The sequence below is a fragment of the Amphiura filiformis genome, chromosome 5 (genome assembly GCF_039555335.1).
Source record: "Amphiura filiformis chromosome 5, Afil_fr2py, whole genome shotgun sequence".
Classification (NCBI taxonomy): domain Eukaryota; kingdom Metazoa; phylum Echinodermata; class Ophiuroidea; order Amphilepidida; family Amphiuridae; genus Amphiura; species Amphiura filiformis.
The window spans coordinates 16,245,756-16,264,804 of record NC_092632.1 but is presented as its reverse complement, the minus strand read 5'-3'; the positions used below and the strand labels follow the sequence as shown (position 1 = coordinate 16,264,804).

Genomic DNA, 19,049 nt, shown 5'->3' with positions numbered 1-19,049 from the left:
TTACTTGTATGTCTGATGTGCTCTCATGTCCCACAAAAAATACAGAACTGTGCAAACCAGGCACCTGGTGCAAACGTTGCTATCGATTAAATCGAGCCCAATTTGTGTTGGGCGTAGTTTGGGCGTATTATTTGGCAAAACTTTTTTCAGCGCTTTCGTCATTCTGTCTGTGATGGTTCCAAGTTTAGAAGGGCTTCATATTAATTTGACATGGTTTTTCAATGCATAAAAAGTATCTTTCATCAGCAAAACATTCCCATAACAAATGATAGAAAAATTGTGTAAGCGGGAGTCAAATTTCACCGGGAATATTCTATTCTTACTTCGTGTACATCCATTTGACAAATCTGATCAACATCAACCTTTTTTCGAAAGTCAAATATGAGAAATTGATAGACGGTTCCCTAACTTGTATCCGGTGATAGTGAACTGAAAGTGAAAAGACCGGGTCGGGTGAAGACATTCAGGGCTGTGGAATTCTGCACTTGTGACTTGCATGCTTGGAATTCTGAAACACCGGTGTACATGATAAATGCCATGTACTATAATAGGTAAGCGGTCATTGTAATTATGTGATGGACAGGACCCTCCGGGGCCACTATAGTATTATAGTGGCAAGGGGTACGTCGAGTCTGTCACAAAAAGCAACCTAAAATGAACTTCAATTTATAATATATTTAGTGCATTCTCTAGGACTACATGTAGGGTAGTTCACCACGTAAACTTGTATGGCTCAAAATTCGGACCGCTCGCCATTAAGTTTACTGCTTTCTGTGTTTTGAAATTTGTTGACGTTTTAATGATCCCCGATTTCCGGTCGATTATTTTAGCTGTGTCATGTCACGTGCATGACGCTAGTGGGTACCAGCCAAACTTCAGAAAAAAAAAATCACGATCGCCGATAACGATGTGATATGGGACTTACATAGGATTACACAGAGATATTTCTTGCTAAAATTTGACCATTTCTAGGTAGCTTGGCCCTACTTTGTCTGCGTTATATGAAAAAGGACAGTCTTAACTTGTAAGTAAATGTGCAACGCTTTTGATGACATGATGTTTTGATGTTTTGGGAGACTGGGAGGGATCAGAACAAAAAAATGATGGAGCCTATTCTTGACTGTGTAATATTCCTTCACCACATTGCCGTACGGTAACAGTCTTATACGATGGACAGATAGTATCAGTTTGTGAATGAGGACATCGTATAAGTTCCTTGTACTAAGGACTAGGGTAGGTACATGTATGCCAGGGCACACATCTAGACGTTCGCCTTTTGTATCTCTTTCCTTGTTGGAAAGGTATAACGTTGTGGAGATAGGAACATGTACGACCATCCGGGACCTACTCTGCCATGTTTGGCTGAGTAACGCTTCGTTGAACACGGTCTTTTGTGCCTATCCTCTGACAGGTATTGTGTTGAGAAATGACCTCACGACTTTCACATGCTTAGAATTGTACCATTGACATTTATCAAATTTTGACGTTCAGACAACGATCGGATCTTTCTATATATGCAGATCATATTCGTTAGCCTGATATCTGGCCTTTAAACTTACCAATATTCTTCAGAAACTTGCTCATACATCTTTACGGCATGAAATAGACGACATTTGTGTGATATTGGCAATGTCAAAGGTTACGATAATCGGGACTATTCTACTTTACGGGGGAGTCCGAAAATGAACTTTGGCAGGGGCTGAAATGCATTTTTTACTAGCGCAATCTCTGTTTGTAACTAAAGCATTTGGAGTTACAAGACAATCCAGCGTGTATTTTTTATTCCAACGGGCGGCCGGCCGGTCGGTCATGCGTGAGTTATTCTCGTTTTATACAGGTGTTTTACGTTTCATGTTAATTTACTATTCCTAGTCCACTACTCCGTCATTTATCCACCCCACAAGTAAAATGGACATGACGCCCCCGGAATGTGGCGAGGTCAGATGCGGTTGCATGATGGTATAATTGAAGACCGAATTAAAAAGACTAGTTTGCGTTTGACGTCAGGGCAAAGCGCGGCGTGATTGGTTACTGACCTGCGCGATACGGCATTTTTGGTCTGGTTGACAGGACGTCATACGCAAAGTACCGTAGTCTTTTCAATTCGGTCTTCAATTATAGGAAGATTGTTGCAAATGGAAAAAGTCACAGCGCCTTCGGCGCATCAGGTCAAGAGGTCAAATGATGCCAATGATGTAAATAACGGAAGAACCGAACAATTCCCTCCAAGTAAATGCAAGCGTTTTCACGGCAAATCAACAGGGATCGTCGAATTGAAGGTAACACAAATGGGTACAATATGATGGTCAATATTGAGGTTCATTTAAATAGGTAGGAAAGTGTGCATAAATATGAAAAATATGTTTTTTTAATGGAATTTTACAGCTCTTGCGGTGACCCACGAACACAATGAAAAGGTCAATTTTCATCATTTATTTGTTCTGTTGCGTTCAACCATCTCCAACAATTTTTTCAATGTAAGTGCCTCTGGCCCTAGTGGAAGTAAAAACGGATACTATATGGCCAGAGTTCTAGGGCTAGGCACATCCATATCAAAACGATGCACTTGTCAGCTGCTACATGTGTATCATTTCACATAATAGTTGGGAATAAATACCAGACTCATCTCAAGTGGAGGTCACTTTAAATTATATCCAAGTCACATGGTTTTAAAGGAATGTTCTCTCTGTATTCCTAAACCAGGTGACTTGGGAATGATTTGAAGTGACCTCGCACTTGAGATGAGTCTGGTATTATTTCCTTGCTATTAATGTGAAATGAGACACATGTAGCAGCCGACAAGTGCATCGTTTTGATATGGATGTACACTTTTGCTAGTCAGCCAAATTCGCCGACAATGTCAATGCATTTTTACATAGAAATTTAAAACAACTGGCCGAAGAAGGAAACCTATGTACATAAATATGTTTTCTATACTTCACTTGACCCAAATATATGATTTTTGATGGTGATAAGTCACTCGCACATGGAATTTTAGAGGGATTTTGATAGCAGTTCCATTAAACAAAGCTGCTATCATAATGAGACTAAATCTAGAAACACCCCCGAAATGCCGTTTTGGGGAATTTTGGTAGCTGAATCTTTTTGACATTGTTTGATGAAAGTCAATCTTTGACAAGATGTAACTTTGCTACTGAAAGTGCTATGAAATCTTTTTTTTCAGTTTTGGCTTTGTTTACTCAAGGGCTTTAATTTGATATATAAAATGATGCAGTTTGATGGCAAATTTGAATTCACCTAGCATACCTACATTCTCATTCTGCATGCGGCGATCTTTTCCTTTAGACCACTCATTAGGGAAGTTATTACTTTTTATATCAAAGTTCATTTTTGCATCAAGCTTAAACAGTTGCCAAACACTTTGAAGTCAAGGTTTAATGTAGTGGAAGGAGGGCAGGGCTTCGATAAACGAGGGAAATTATCATGGGGTAAAAACAAGGTTAAAACAACTTTTTGAAAACAAGTGAAAACGGCCATTTTGCTATGAAAGTTTTGCCTCAAAAAACAATTTAAAAATTATCGGAAAAGCAAGAAATAAAATCAGCATCACTTCCGTCACATAAAAAGATGATCAGATCAGTGGAAAGTGGCAAAGAATTTGTGAAATGAAGTAATTTTGTAAATAAAAATACATCGTGTTTTTTCGATAAATTAAGCCATAAATGCAGAATTACGTCACACAGTAAAAACTGTCAAACGCGTTTTATACATAGCGTAAATCACCGTCAAAACAAGCGTACATCAAGCGCCTGTGCTACGCGAAAGTTTTGGAGTTTGCATCACCGGTTTTGCATTTAGCTCTTTTACATGTACGTCAAAAATTGCGATGAAAACATGGATTTTGGAACAAAATAAAGCTTGTTCGACGAAATAAAAGGTATACATGTTTGTATCTAGCTAAGAACATGTTTAACCTTGAAGTTGATGCGAAAGTTTAATTTGATAAATTCGTAATTTTAACCTTATATAGCTCGGGTGGTCTAAAAGAAAAGATCGCCCTGCATGCCATGACCATGTGTAGGCATGTTCATAAAATTTTGAAATTTAATAAATTCATCTAAAGTTGCTCGAGAAACACTAGCTACGAATTTGCTCACGGATGCCCTCGCATTCGTAGCTAGCGTCCTTTCGTAACTGAATGCAGTGCGGGAATAAACATGTAAATAACACCGTATACTTTATACAATACGGTAGGCCACTGACTGCTTCAATAAGCATACCCTCAAATACCACTTTCCACATAACATGACCTACCAATTTGTTACTATACACGTTCCCAACATAATTCTCAGTAATACTTCGCATTTCAAGTGCAATTGTGTGAATATTTCATCACTAAAATTGCTCCCATTTTTCCATTGATCGGCGATGATTCAACTGTCAGTTCACGAAGAAAAATTTACTGTTGTTTCTAGTTTGTAATTTCAATTTCCCTAGACATGTGTATTAATAAACAAATCTCTTAAAAATAATAAATTTTTCTAATTGCTACTGACTGTACGGAAATTACTTCTTCATTAACTAACTGCTGATTTGTTTTTGGACTATTTTATAACACTATATCAATATTTTGTATTGTTAAATTAGGTTTGTACTAAAAACACAAACATAACAGAGACAAGTCCAACGCAGCTAAAACGCTCCACCTCATTGGTTAAAAACTAATTGCTTATCACGTGAGCCTGTTACATCGATAATATTCTCAACCCCACAAAACGTTATTCAGTCATTAATAAGCACAATTTACGTGTGTGAAATGCCCTCGTAGGTTGAGACTGTTTCACCATCAGCATGGCGCAAACAGCTACAATAATAATAGCATGTGCAGGCCGGATCCAGCTCTGAAAAACTTGCCGAATATTTAGCTGATATTTCCTTTATAATGTTAGGATCGTATGCATCGAAAGTGCAAACAGGTAGGTAATAGTACAATAAAACTTATATAATGACACCCTTATTAATATGTGCTGGTTAAGTAAGCCAATACATAGCATTTTTTATCAGTCATGTCAGTGTTTATATCCCGATGCATTTTTATACACCGGGTTCCGACCGATATTCAGTAGGAACGGATTCTAACGGTCAAAGCAAGCTTTGACCGTTAATAAATATTTCGAACAAATCTAAAGTTGCTTTCATTAAAAAGAGAACCATTTAACTTAAAAAATGAGGGGTCATTCAAAGACGATCAATCATGTCGGTCCAGCTTTTAGTCTTGGGCCCAAGCTTCACGTGGCGCACGGTTTGTAATCAACGACAGAAACTGGCTGTGAAGGAGACTATCGATGTTATCACTCCAGACTGGAGTGACAACATCGTCAATTTTGGAAAAACCAACACTCGACCATGGAATTTAGTTTGGTTTGTCATTATATAAAACGATAAATCAAGTAAGTAACTTCCACTTTGAAAACTTAGAAACTTGTTTGATTCCACTGACTATTTGCGATCGAAATATACACAACACCAATGACAGTTAATCTGAATCATCAACAAAAAATCGAACCAAGGACTTGTTTTCACTCAAATTTGAGTCGCATCATCAACCGGAAGTGACGTGGCCAGCGTTCGAAATAGTGGTTATCCGGTTGTCCAAAATCCAAATTAACCCAAACAAGCGTCGGACAACTTAAATGAGGTCGCCGGTTGTCCGGTTGACAACCAAAAATCTACACACTTTTTAAATTTCTATATAATATACATTACATAATCTTTACACAGGTGACAAAAGATGGTGGCTATATGATGATCAATTTCTCATTTATATTGTTGTTTTATGCAAGCAATCACAGCCCCGAAAACTTGTAGTTTCGTATGCATTGCGACATGATGGGGAAAACCCAGCTGATGATTCCACAACTCTTGATGTAAACAAAATTGGTCGCCACACAAATTTATCGCATACCTAGTGTCAGTGTGTATATTCTGGTACAGGACAGATTAACTGCGTCATTGGGAAGAGGCTAACCAGAACACGTGGAGTGGAAATTTCCTTCAGCAGTCGCATTCACAAAAATGACAGAATACAAAGTTTCAAGTTCTTTTGTAAATAGCGATATGTGGAAGTCATGGAACTCTGTAATTTTAATGATGTACTGTCCTGGCGTGCGCGTGCGGTTGATGTTGTATTATTATCACAAGCTGAAAATATTATTTTTTATTTACATTTCAAGTAAATTTTGTTAAAAATTATATACGATTCCATAATTATATTAATTTTACGATGAATAAAACCAATTTTTAAAAACAAAATCAAACCATTCAAATGTTTTTTTGGTTTTTGCATCCGCTATAATTAGCACATTTTCAGCATTTACTATACGTTAATTTTGCGAAAACAAAAACATGACGAGTGATGATTTCAGGAGCAGATCGAAAGAAATGGCTGACTAATTGTAGCGTAATTTGTTTGAAAAATCACGGACAACTGAAATATTTGGCGGACAACCAAAAACTGTTACCTGGTTGTCCGGTGGACAACCACTTTTTTTTTCTTAATTCAAACGCTGGACGTGGCACAGACCGACAGAATACATGTATGAGGAAAATAATGCTCGTCTGAATGTCCCTAATTTTGTGTCCCAGCATTATCATTCAATGGCTTCCTATGTCTTCTGGTTCTGGTTCTGGTTGAGTCGGCATTGCCAGACATGCTGTACTTCACCAACTTTGCGGTCAAAGGTCTATGCGCATTTAAAGGCGTCGCGTCGCGAAAAGAGCTAATTAATGAAGATTATTTTTGAACATTTCCCCGCTGGTCGCTGTCACTGTCGTCTCGTCGAGGTTATTCCAGTCGGTCGTCGTCCTGTGGAAGTAACTGAATTTGTGTACATCCTTCCTGATCAGCTCCCTTTTTGAGTTTCCTGCTGTTTCCTCTTGTTTTCAATCCCGCTGTGCCACCACGATGAACATAGTCTTCCGCTCTGATTCCAACTTCCCCATTCATGATCCTATACATGAGCTGGAGTCTGGCGTCTCTCCTTTTGTCTTGTAACGCTTCCCATCCCAGCTCTCTGGTCATTTCTGTGACACTGCTGAGTTGCTTGTAGTAATTCATACAGAATCTTTGCTGCCTTTCTTTGTACCCCTCGATGGCTACGAAGTCCTTCTTTTTGTACGGGTCCTATGAGCATCCAGCGTATTCCAGGATTGGTCTTACCATCGTTCTATTAGCTGTCTCTTTCATTTCTCTCGGACAAAACCACAAGTTTGAGGAAACCTAGAACCTTGTTGGCTTTGGATGTCAACTTCTGGTATTGAACCTTCCAGCTCATCTTGCTATCAATTTCAACACCAAGGTATGGGTGAGAGTCTACCTCTTGCAGCGGTTGTCCACAGAAGTTGTAACTTCTGTCGGGAGCTTCTTTCTTAGTTGATACATACATGTAGCTTCATGACTGAACACTTGGCTGGGTTGAATGACATCTCCCATTCCTCTTGCCACTTTTCCAACTGATGTAAATCTTTCTGTAGCATGTTCATCTCTCTAAGGGTCTTCCCAGATGTATATGACGCAGTCATCTGCAAATAATCTAGCAGTATTTATGAATAACAGGAACAATCGGGGGCCTAGAACTGTGCCCTGAGGTAGGCCTACACTAGAAAGCACCTCCCTTGGTGCCGATACCATTCCGTTGCATACCACCTTCTGAGTTCTTTCATTCAGTCAAGAAGTGTCTAATCCATTTCAGCAGAGATCCTCTGATCATGGCTCCAAAAAGTGGGGAATTGGGGAAGCTCATTCCCAGGAAATGTTGGTGTTTGGAGGGAAATTCTGGTATTTGGAGGGAAATTGTGTCTTTTTTGTATATAAAAACATACTATAAATTGTGGGAAATTTAGCTAGCTTCCCGGGAAATTAACATTTTTTCGAGCCCTGCCTCTGATACCATGGTGATCAAGTTTGCCAAGGAGTCTCTCGTGCAGGACCTTGTCAAATGCTTTGGCAAAATCTAGGATGGCCATATGAACCGTCTCATCGTTCTCCATACTACTACATGTAAAGGTCGTGAGTGGTTAACACTAGTTGAGTGACAATGGAGTGCTTGGCTCTGAAACCATGTTGGTTGTCGACCAATAATATTGGTTATTCCTTCATGTAATTTTACACGAAATTAGGGTTAGGGTTAAGGTTAGGGTTAGTTTAGGGTTAGGATTAGGGTTAGGATTAGGGTTAGCAAAATATTGTGTTTCTCCAGGGGTTTCATAACATGTGAGTGGATTATGTGCTCCAGAATTTTACTCACTACACTTGTGAGAGATACGCCTCTGTAGTTACCAGGGTTGTCTCTAGCCCCTTTCTTGAAAATGGCACAAATATTTCTTCAGCACACATTTTGAGAATTCACGGTGGTATACCATCTGGGCCAGGGGCCTTGTTTGGTTTCAGGTTGTTAATCTGCTTCAGCACGCCTTCTTCACCAATCCGGAGATCTGGAATGTCAGGGATGCTACTTCTTCCCAGTGATGGTATTCGGCTTGTGTCTTCTTTGATGAATTACACCTGCAAATTGGTTACTACAAAATGTAAGGGCTTCAGCCTTTACCAAGATCATCATTCATTATCACTGATTATTCTATTGTTGACTTTCAGATCAGCTACTCTTGTATCTTCCTGGCGGATCTTCTTTATGAAGGACCAAAAGGCCTTTGGATTTTCCTCCATAGAAAGTGTTAGCTTACCCACTACGTACTCATCCCTACACGTGTGTATGTATTTTATGGCTAAATTGTTGAGCACGAAGGGCCATTTTACATAAATGCGCTAATGTTTCATGAAATGTGGCTTTCACTACTTGATAGTATCAAATATGCAGTTTTACTAAAATTCATGCAGATTGGAGTTTTGAGGGTCAAAATCCAAATTTTCTTCATTTTCCTATTGGATTACGCACTACACAGGAATTAAGACAGGATCTTGGATCACAAGAAGCTAAAATGAAACCCGCCCTCACATGTTAAAAATGTGATCATGCCTACCATGGGCATTGCATTGGAGCAAGAGTAGACATTTAATTTTAAAGCCATAATGTGTGATTCGGTCCACAACAATGCCCTCAATTTTTTTCAAATTTCTACTTTTTGCACCATGAATTGTGTACTGGCCATTGGTGTACATAAAATGCCATGTGAAAGACTTAGCCTCGGGTGCTTTTACAGTAAATTTTAACATTTATAATAAAACCGGGTTGACCCAGTTTTATTCTGAGCTCACTGACGAGTGCTGAATAAATACGTCGCCTGCATGTGTATAGTGAATCATTGAATAAGTGACGTGAAGGGTATGTCCATAAATAAGGGGTCCAAAAGTGTGACAATGACTCAAAATTTCAAAATGGCAAAAAACTAATTTGAAGGGGTTTTTTGGATAAAGCATTGTCTAAAATATGCAAAAAAATAAATGGTTATAAATTTACTGGGCATACATACATGTAGGAAACTCACAGGTCCCAATTCAGACCCAACATGACAAATGACCAACATAACTGGGACACCAAAGTAATATTTTCCCTTTATTTTCAGAAATAAAAAAGAACTTGAAATGACTTATTAAAATTCATATTTGAATGTGATTACTAGATGGCACAGCTGTGTTTGAGTAAACTTGAATATCTATGCCCGTGAGCCCTTCCCCTGTCCACAAACAAACACTTGGTGGCCGCCATAAGCAAGCCCCTGTTGAAGTCAGTGAGTTTGTGGTTTCGTAAGTTATGTTGAAGAGTGTTTTCAGGAAGCTTTCATTTGAAAGGCTGTGACCCAAGCAATATGTACTTTTCAGATTTGCTAGGCACGTCACCGAGAGACTGGGTATTATGGGTATAGACGAATCCAAATTCACACATTCCTATACCTTAATGGCTGCCAAAGTTGGGTCCCCGTCGGCTTAATCTCACATAAAAAGTGAAATAATGCGGCCTTGGAGGGTATTTTAAACTGCATTCTATCACTCGTGTTACACGTAGACAAAAAATGATGACAGTTTACAACACAAAAGAATCTAACATCGATTTTTAAGTGGCTTTAATCCACCCAATTGGGCAGTTACTACACCTGGTCCAGTGTGGTGCATGCGGGGACCCGTCATGGCCGATCAAATCCTGACCATGACTTGGCTCGTTGGATTCGTCTATAAAGCACCACAAGTATTCGGACTCTAAACTTTACGCTCCCAACCAACCAGTGATGCAGATTTCCTGCTTAATTTGAGTAGGCCTATAAATAGGGGGGTCACACATTAGCTCATTAGGTGTCTGCATACGACCCATAAATGAACAATGGCATGTTTTGAGCATAAAAAAATATCAAATTGTTTTCTTCATAGAGACCTAAACATTTTCAAATATTTATTTAGTATATGTGTAGTTAAAAAAAAAATATTTTTAGGTCTATTGACCTTTTGAATTTTACACGGCGGCTCTGTGAAAGCACCAGATTATTTATCAGCAAAGACCAGTGTCTGGATCCGCAGAAGAAATTAAGAAATTGCCTTTAGAAAGTGAGTTTTTCGACCGGTGCCAACGATGTAGTGAATTTTAAAGTTACTTTTTCTGAACCATGAGAAATGTATCTTTATTTTGGCACAACTTGTTTTTTTTCTACGATAAATTTGAAAATTTGATGTTTTTTTGCCCGAAACGTGTGTATTTTCCCATAGGAAACGCTGTCCAAGGGTGAAATTTTGATATGCTGACTGTAGATGATGAGTTACCCTACTGTGTGCCACATGTGCAATCAAATTGAGACTCCTTTTTCCTGAATCTCCACAAAAATATCTTTCTTTTGACGTAAACAAGAAATTTCTAGGATGTTGGGTTAAAAATGGCAATATATTGAAACATTTGTTTTTGGCCATTTTCCTGTGTATTTTCCCATAGAAATTGTTGACCTTACTTGTGAAGTTTTCATATTTTTCCATTTCTGGAGTGTAGTTATCAACATATTATGACCAACTTGTTGTTTTTATCTACTGCAGTGGTCCAACTTGAAGTCCTAGAGTTGTTTTACCTTGAATATGGATGTACAAAGTTGATATTTTTATTCCGAGGGTGTCCGTAACTTGCTGTTTCATTCTGTAGCACTTTTTTACATTGAGCGGCAATTTCCTTGATTTTCTAGATTTTTCCCACTTTGGAGGCAATTTCTCACAATATTTTGATGCACATGAAGCTTTTGTTGTTGTTTTTGTGTTTCAACCCAAGGGTTAGAGTTGGCTTAGTGTAAATGCAGCCATTCACAATTCATATTTTTAATCTGAGATTGTCGTAAATCTGCAATTTTATTCTGCAAGGGGTTAAAATGAGAGTGCGACGATCCTTGATTTTGGTGTTTTAGTCCATATTTGGAGTAATCTTTTTCAAAAACTGAAGCAAATGATGTACCTCTTGACATATCTATGTTGAAAGACTCAGTTATACAGCAACTTTAAGTGAAAATCGGACATAGGAAGCATATAATTTTGATTTTTTAGTCTTCAAACATGCCATATTGTCGAAAACATGCGTTTTATCAAAATCATGCTGCGCTGAAAAACGGCCATTTTTCGGAACTTTTAAATTGGCGTAACTCGAAAACGCTTTATCTAATTTGAACCATTTAAATTGCTATCTTCATCTTTTTGCAAGATGCTTCTGAAAAACTTAATGCCAAACATTTATATTGTAGATAAAAGAATGATGTGACCCCCCTACTATAAATGATCCAGCAGAGTATTTCTGAGACTGAATTTGCAACCCTAACCGGAACATGAGTATATGGTCAGTCCATGCCAACTCAACAAGGGGTGTACACCATACCTCATGGAATTTTTCTAAGTTTGGTTGTTGATAGATATCAATGAGAAAATTTGAGCCTCGTTTTCGCACAGCATCAATTTGAAATTGGGGGCGGGGGGATCGGCATGAAAAGCGCATCGTCGTGCGAAAGTCCAACTTTTAAGAGGTCATTTTTTCTAGGACATTCAAATGCTCTACTCTGTGTTTTTTTTTGTGTGTAGAATTCAAATTTGCTGAAATCAAATCCGTCTTATTTCCAAACAAAGTTGTAACATGTATTGTATAGTGAGCACCCCCCAAATGGGGAAATCTCATTTGAACCACACTATGGGGGGCCGGGGGGGTTACCTCTGCCCGAAAACTAAAAATAATTTTGCTGTCCAATTTGTTGGAGTTGCTAGATAATAGTACTACCGGGTAACTTAAAAAGTGTCTCATCACAAATTTGTCGACATTCAATGTAATATTTTTATGTATAATTTTTGTTCAAACCAATTAAACATCAGAGTGGTACATAATATTTCGCTTTTTATTCATCCAGTAATGATTTTTCAAAAATTCAAGTTTAAGCTAGTGTGTGAAGTAAATTGATGTGCAAAGTTGCGGAATTACTTCCTTTGGTGTGTAGTGTGTCGCCATTTTCAGTGTTTTTGCTGCAACTGCTCATGCACTCATGCCATGGTCATTCCCTAGGGCTGACCGCTTCACATTCTAAATTCAACCGCAGCAATGAGCATGTGCATCTCGTTGGGCAATTTCTTCCAGAGTTGTTACTGTTTTTGATCCTATTGAATCTAAAAGATGAGGCTATATTATTTCCGTCAAATCCATGCGAATGGTACATATCAGTTATTTCTGAACCTATTTTCAGATGGTGACTTGGGGTAATCCCCCATTTTAAAGTTGACGAAAGTGAATGATTTCTGATGATGTTGCACATTTCAAAACATGATTTCTTTCACAAATTTGTGATTCCTTAAATTCTAAAATTCTGGCTTTTTGCAATAGACATGCACCTAGAGATTACTTATCTGTAAGATTCATATGTCTCATGGGGGCTCACTGTGAAAAAACATGATCGGTTATTTAAAAACAAATTAGCTTTCGGGGTACTTTGGGTGCCCGTAGCATTAAAAGGAAAGGAGATAGCTCAAATTTGACATCAGATTATGAAAATATGGCAAAGAGTAAGCCTAGATTCCAATTTTCTATCTTTTACCTGGGAAAATTATGAGCATTCAAAGTCGGAAAATTTCAACGTCACGACACGCGATTGCCCATGGTCAATGTTTATTTTGATTTCCTTTTACAGAGTGAATGAAAAAAGTGTATTTTTTCCTTCAAATTTAGACAGAGAAAACCAAAGACAATGACAGAAAGTAATTTGCTAATCATGATGGCAATCAAACAAGTCGCTCTTTATTACCAGTGCACTTGGAATTAGTTTCCGAATCAACACCAATTCCCTCTGATCTCAGCCAAAACACAAACTTTTATATTCTCATAGAGAAACCATAATCAAAACATTTGGAACACGACGACGGTGAGGACGACCACTATTGGATTCCACTTCACAAGAGTGTACCACCCATAGTAAAGTGTTCCAATTTGAACCGTTGGACTCATGTCATTATCGGGTCCACTGCTACAGCGACGCTGATTGTAGGAGTTAACTTTTTCAAAACGCTATATCCAGTCACAAAATGACAGCAAATGACATTGATTGTGAAATCCAAACAATGTTAGACACCTGGAAATTTACTGTTATAAATTCTACCCAAGTGAGTTGACATTTAAGGAAAAAACAATCTTGCCTTATTCTGTTTTGCTGAACCCAACCTTTTCTTAAATGCAATCATTAAAAAGTGCAATTACACAAAGAACTGGTCAAGAAGCTGAAAGCTTTTTGTAGTGGAGATAGTATTTTGCTGCCTGGCTGAATAAATAAAACAGAATCCAGTAAGGTGTGTAAAAGTTGTATTCTAGGTTTCTGCTATATGCACTTAATCAGCTTGGTCATTCCAGGGGGAGGGGGTCCCAGTAATTAAATGGGTCCCCGTTTGTTGAGTGGAAACAAGTTCCAAAAGGGGCTGATTTGAAATAAAGAAAGCTTTTTGTAGTGGAGATAGTATTTTGCTGCCTGGCTGAATAAATAAAGCAGAAACCAGTAAGGTGCGTAAAAGATGTAATCCAGGTTTCTGCTATGTACATTTAGTGTACAATCAGCTTGGTCATTCCAGGGGGAGGGGGTCCCAGTAATTAAATGGGTCCCCGTTTGTTGAGTGGAAACAAGTTCCAAAAGGGGCTGATTTGACATAAAGTCTGTTCTTTTTGTCCGGATTCACTGAAATATTTTCTGAGAGGGCACTCTGCTCCCCAGTGGCATATCTACATGTAGAGTATGGCGGGAGCCTGGTTGCCTGTAGACCGTGGAAAGAGGAGGATACAAGAATGTACATCCCCTCCAAATTCTTCCATAGGGAATGACCAACTTCATTCAAGAAAGCTGGCTATGCCCCTGCCCCACCCTCTCTCTCTCTGTCCCTTTCCCTGTCTACGTTCTCCCCTGTCAGTTGGCAATTGAGTTGGTTGTAAATATGACTGGCAGCAATACACAGCTTGCCTGAGGTGTATACAGTATACACTAGGGCTGCTAAGAATACGCAATTGCGTTATTTGCGCCGCAATTTGCGTATTTTGGCTCCAATTGCGTTTTTTGACATTTTTTGAAAAAAATCTAAAAAATTGTTTTTTGTTTTTGTTTTTTGTTTTTTTTTGCGATTTTTAATTTTTTTTTCGCGGATTTGGAGAGATTTTTTCGCGGATTTTCGCGGATTTGGAGAGTCACTGGACCATCAAGTGCTACCATCATTAAAAAAAAAATTAAAAAAAAAAAAAAATTGGAAAAAAGATACAAAAAATTACAAGTTTGTATCCAAATGGGACCAATTTGTAACTTGTGTTCACTTCAAAATCTATCTAAGATACAGACTTGTGTACAAAACCAATGCATTTTATATCTTCAATAGACTATGCAGTGAACACAAGTTACAAATCGGTCCCATTTGGATACAAACTTATAATTTTTTGTATCTTTTTTCCAATTTTTTTAAAATCAGCCACAAATGATTGCAGTACCTCACTCAAGGTCAAGGGACTCTCTAAATCCGCTAATTATTTTTCTAAAAAACGCAATTTTTTATTTTTTTTTTTATATTTTAATTTTCTTAATTTTTTTTTTTTTTATAAATTTTTTTCAATTTTTTGTTTAATGATGGTAGCACTTGATGTTAGGCCCAGGGACTCTCCAAATCCACGAAAAAAAAATTAAAAATCACAAAAATTTTTTTTTTTTTTTTTTTTTTGCGTTTTTGGCGGAAATCATGGATTTTTGTGTTTTTTGGAAAATCGGGTGCGTTTTTGGCCTCCAAAATCGCGTATTCTTAGCAGGCCTAGTATACACTTTACGGTACCAGTACTAAATTATGTAAGCCCTGCTTCACAGCATCTAACCTGTCGAAGTATTACCAAGCATAAAATGTTGGGTCTCTGAAAATATTTCAGATTTTCAGTACAGATGCAAATTGCAGAAAGGTTTTTACACACACATATCCCACACAAAACACCCCTGTCCATATTCCTTTCTCCCCTCTCTTCTCACTCTCTCTCTCTCTCTGTCCCTTGCCAGGGACATGGCCCAAAATTGGGTCCTCAGAACGCGTTAGCCATAGGTGTTAGCATTATTTTGATGCCACTAGTTGATAGAGCGCCCCTTATTTCTATTTGACATATGCCACTCTTTCCCCCTATACATGTAGTACTTGTGACCCCCATGGGTAATTCTTTTGGGTCCACACTTTTTAGAAACTCTCCTACCACATACCCTACACCCTACGTATACCCCCCCCCTCTCTCTCTCTCTACACGTAAAACGACAAGATGCTTGGAGACCCCATACATATAGTGCCCACTCTGTAACGGAGTCTTCTCATTTTTCTGGCCTACTGTAATTGTGGGGACATGGCCATGTCCCCACTTTGTAATTTGTGTCCCCAAAATAAAGTGAAAAACCGTTTCATGTCCCCACAATTACGGAAAGACAATGAGCTCTCTCTCTCTCTCTCTCCCTCATTCATAAGGCAACCACATGTACGCACAGAGTAAAAAAAGTCAAGTGATACTTTTAACTATAATCTAATAATGTTAAATTCACCCACATGTCTTTTAAAAAATAAGTAGATAATTGCTAATGAAATCTGACATTTTCGATGCAATCATGCAATCCATACCAACAGTATACATGTAAAAGATAATTTAAGGTACAGTAGCTCTGAGGCTTGATGCCACTTACATGCGGATTTGTATTGTGTTTAGGTGCATCAATCTACATTTTGTACGGGACGATCATTGTGAAGCAATGTTTTTGCATGCAATGCAAAAATGTTGGTTTACTACCACAATTTGAAGAGAGGTCATGTTTTGAATTTCAATCAGTCAGTGTCTTGGCTGTTCAAATTGGAATTGTGACTATTTTGTGCTGTCTAGGCAGCAATAAAAAACGTTTTGGTGTAATACTAGATAGTTTGATCAGCCTGTAATAGGTGGGGAAATGTTAAACTTTTACCACTACGCCGAAAAGAAGACACATGTTAAGAGTGCTATTAGTTTTAACCTGTCATGCCTTTATTTTGTGTGTTTTAAAAGAAAGTAGACAAAGTATAGAACTTGATTTAATAATTTGTGACACGATCAAGAGTCGGGTGTCGCTAATATTGATTTTGAGATTTGGCAAAGAAAGAGTTAAAATTCTTTTGTTTTATATTGTTTTCAGCGATTGATAAATTGACGTAACTTTGCGAAGGAAAGTCGTATCAACATGAGGTTTTCAGTTTCTGAAAGCTCTAAATGTTCTCTTTAGCAACATATGTAAAGCTCATTTTCGACCAGGGTCGATATGTGACTCATTCCCCTTGATCATGTCACATTTGTGATGCTTCTGGCGAGATGTCACAAGAAAATTCTCAAAATAAAATACTTTGATATTAATCCGCGATGTTATAAGGCCCGCCGATTACGAGCTGATCAAAGTATATGCCGTACTGACTCGAGTATAGTCCCACCCCGTTTTGGGGTGAACATTTGTCAAAATTGGGGGGTGGGACTTTACTCGCGTCAGTACGGTAGTATGCTTCGCAAAGATTGTGATAAATTTCCACGTGTTTTTTTCCTCTGTGCTGTGCAATAATTTCTTGCTTGGTTGGCTACATATTATAGGCTACACAGTCGGGGATAAGTGCTCAATAGGGCAACTTGCTCAAAGAGACAACCTCGTCGAACATGGCGACAATGTATTGCTGTATACGGCGATTTTTTTTAAATAAATAGGTTTAGCCCCCACTTCACAAAAGCATTACATTCTTCACAAAATATTCCTTTGCCAATTTACTATATTGATTATAAATATCTAAAATCTCACAGGGTCAAAAAAATATCTATCGAAGAATTCTCCTGCAGCATGAGACTAAATTTGGAAGAAATTTGTGAAGGAAATCGTATTTTGAAATGCATAAGTCGCCAGAAATCATTCACTTTCGTTGCCAAATTCACATTATAATTTATATGTCAGAATCATATAGCTCTATTCAGTGATCATCTATCGATATCGACTATTTCTTAATTTCAGGAAATTTTAAAGAAAATCTACCATTTTCAGGAAATTTTTTGCTCTACCCTACCTGTACAAAAGGATAAAAAGTGCATTTTCATGATTTTTATGTTTTTCAGGAAATTTTGACAACACTAAGTGGCATCTCTGAGGCTACATTGATTAGTACTCATATTTTGACATAAATTCTTATTAAAATACATCATAGATAAACCAGAATGTTTGCAGCTGCAGGCAGCTTTGAAATGTCCATTTTACAGAGTGTTACATTTTTGTTCTAGGAGTTATTATTTTCACTGTTCTAATTTCAATTTGATTAATAAATGAAATGAATAAGAAAATTAGGTTTGGTACTGTGCCACAAGCTGCGGACGAAGTCTGTTATGATCAAGCAAAATCAGTCTAAATTCGGGCATATAAATTGCATAACTTGGAGATATGTACATTTTAAAGCATTTGCAAAGCTACATTTGGCAGAAAACCACATTGAAATTGGACAATCTGTTCCAAGGATCTGAGCAGTTGAAGGGTTTCCAAAACAATAGGAAACATTCCTTTGTTAAATTGCTATCTCAAAATCAATATAACCCTAATTAGCTGACTGATTTTGCTTGAATGATCACATCACATTTGCAACTCTAAGTCAAGTGGGATCATACTTATTTGAAATATACACCATACTACTGAATCCTGGTTGCAGTTTTTAACCAGATCTGATCCAGTTGATCAGATCAGAGTAAATCTATTTGTACTTTTTGTAGTAATATGTACTGATAGTCAAATTATTGTACCCTCTCTAAACTATGCTTCAATTACCAAAAACAAAATGTGTTGTGGGTATTGTAATAGTTGTGTGTGTTTTAATAGCCAAATCCCCTTTCAGAGCTTGCATGAATAGCAGTGAATGTAAACCCCAAGCCAGAATTGTCTCCTTGATAGCATAGGGGACGTATTATCAGCAAGAGTGGTAGAGCACAGCATAGGTGTAGCGTTACAAAGGTGAATCAAGAAGTACAAAATCTATTGCGCATGCAACATAAGAGGAATTAGAATTCAAAAGACTTGCTAATAACAGGTGAGGTAATCAGAGTAATGTATGGTGGTTGGTGGGAGAGGTAAGATCACTTTAAGTGAGATGATTTGATGTGTAGGATAGAAGTACCCCCACCCCACCCAAAAAACAACAACATTACAGTACAGTACAAGGTTAATCAGGTACACCATACAGATGATTTTGCAGAAGACATAATAATTATGGTAGGTCATATGGTATGACTAGTTTTGGGGTGTATTACTTGTTGTGGTGTGCAAGAGCCACTACCCACAAGCAAGCTGACACACTCAGTCGTAGCCACAGCTGTGTGCCTCAAGTCACCACATATGACAGCACTGTGCGCCTTGCTCTCCATTCCCAATTTGAGGGAACTGAGCAATTTCAAGTATGGTGTGCAATGATGGTGCGTGTGATAAGACTCCTTACTTCATTTTGATTGGAGTGTGATTACTCCTTAATTACAAGGTATTTGTGCATAGTGTGTACCCGATTTGTTTCGCAGTGGAGAGTAGAATCTTTATTTGCAAACATTGTAACT

The 19,049-nt window shown here is 37.9% G+C and overlaps 1 protein-coding gene across 1 annotated transcript in view; it reads left to right on the top strand.

Annotated features, from left to right (window-relative positions):
* Positions 1 to 238: 238 nt before the first annotated feature.
* LOC140152717 (N-acetylglutamate synthase, mitochondrial-like) overlaps positions 239 to 19,049 on the top strand; it is a 54,262-nt gene continuing 35,451 nt past the window's right edge. The window contains exon 1 of the mRNA XM_072175183.1: positions 239 to 551. The gene's annotated coding sequence lies outside the window, so the exon portion shown is untranslated. The remainder of the gene's footprint in view (positions 552 to 19,049) is intronic.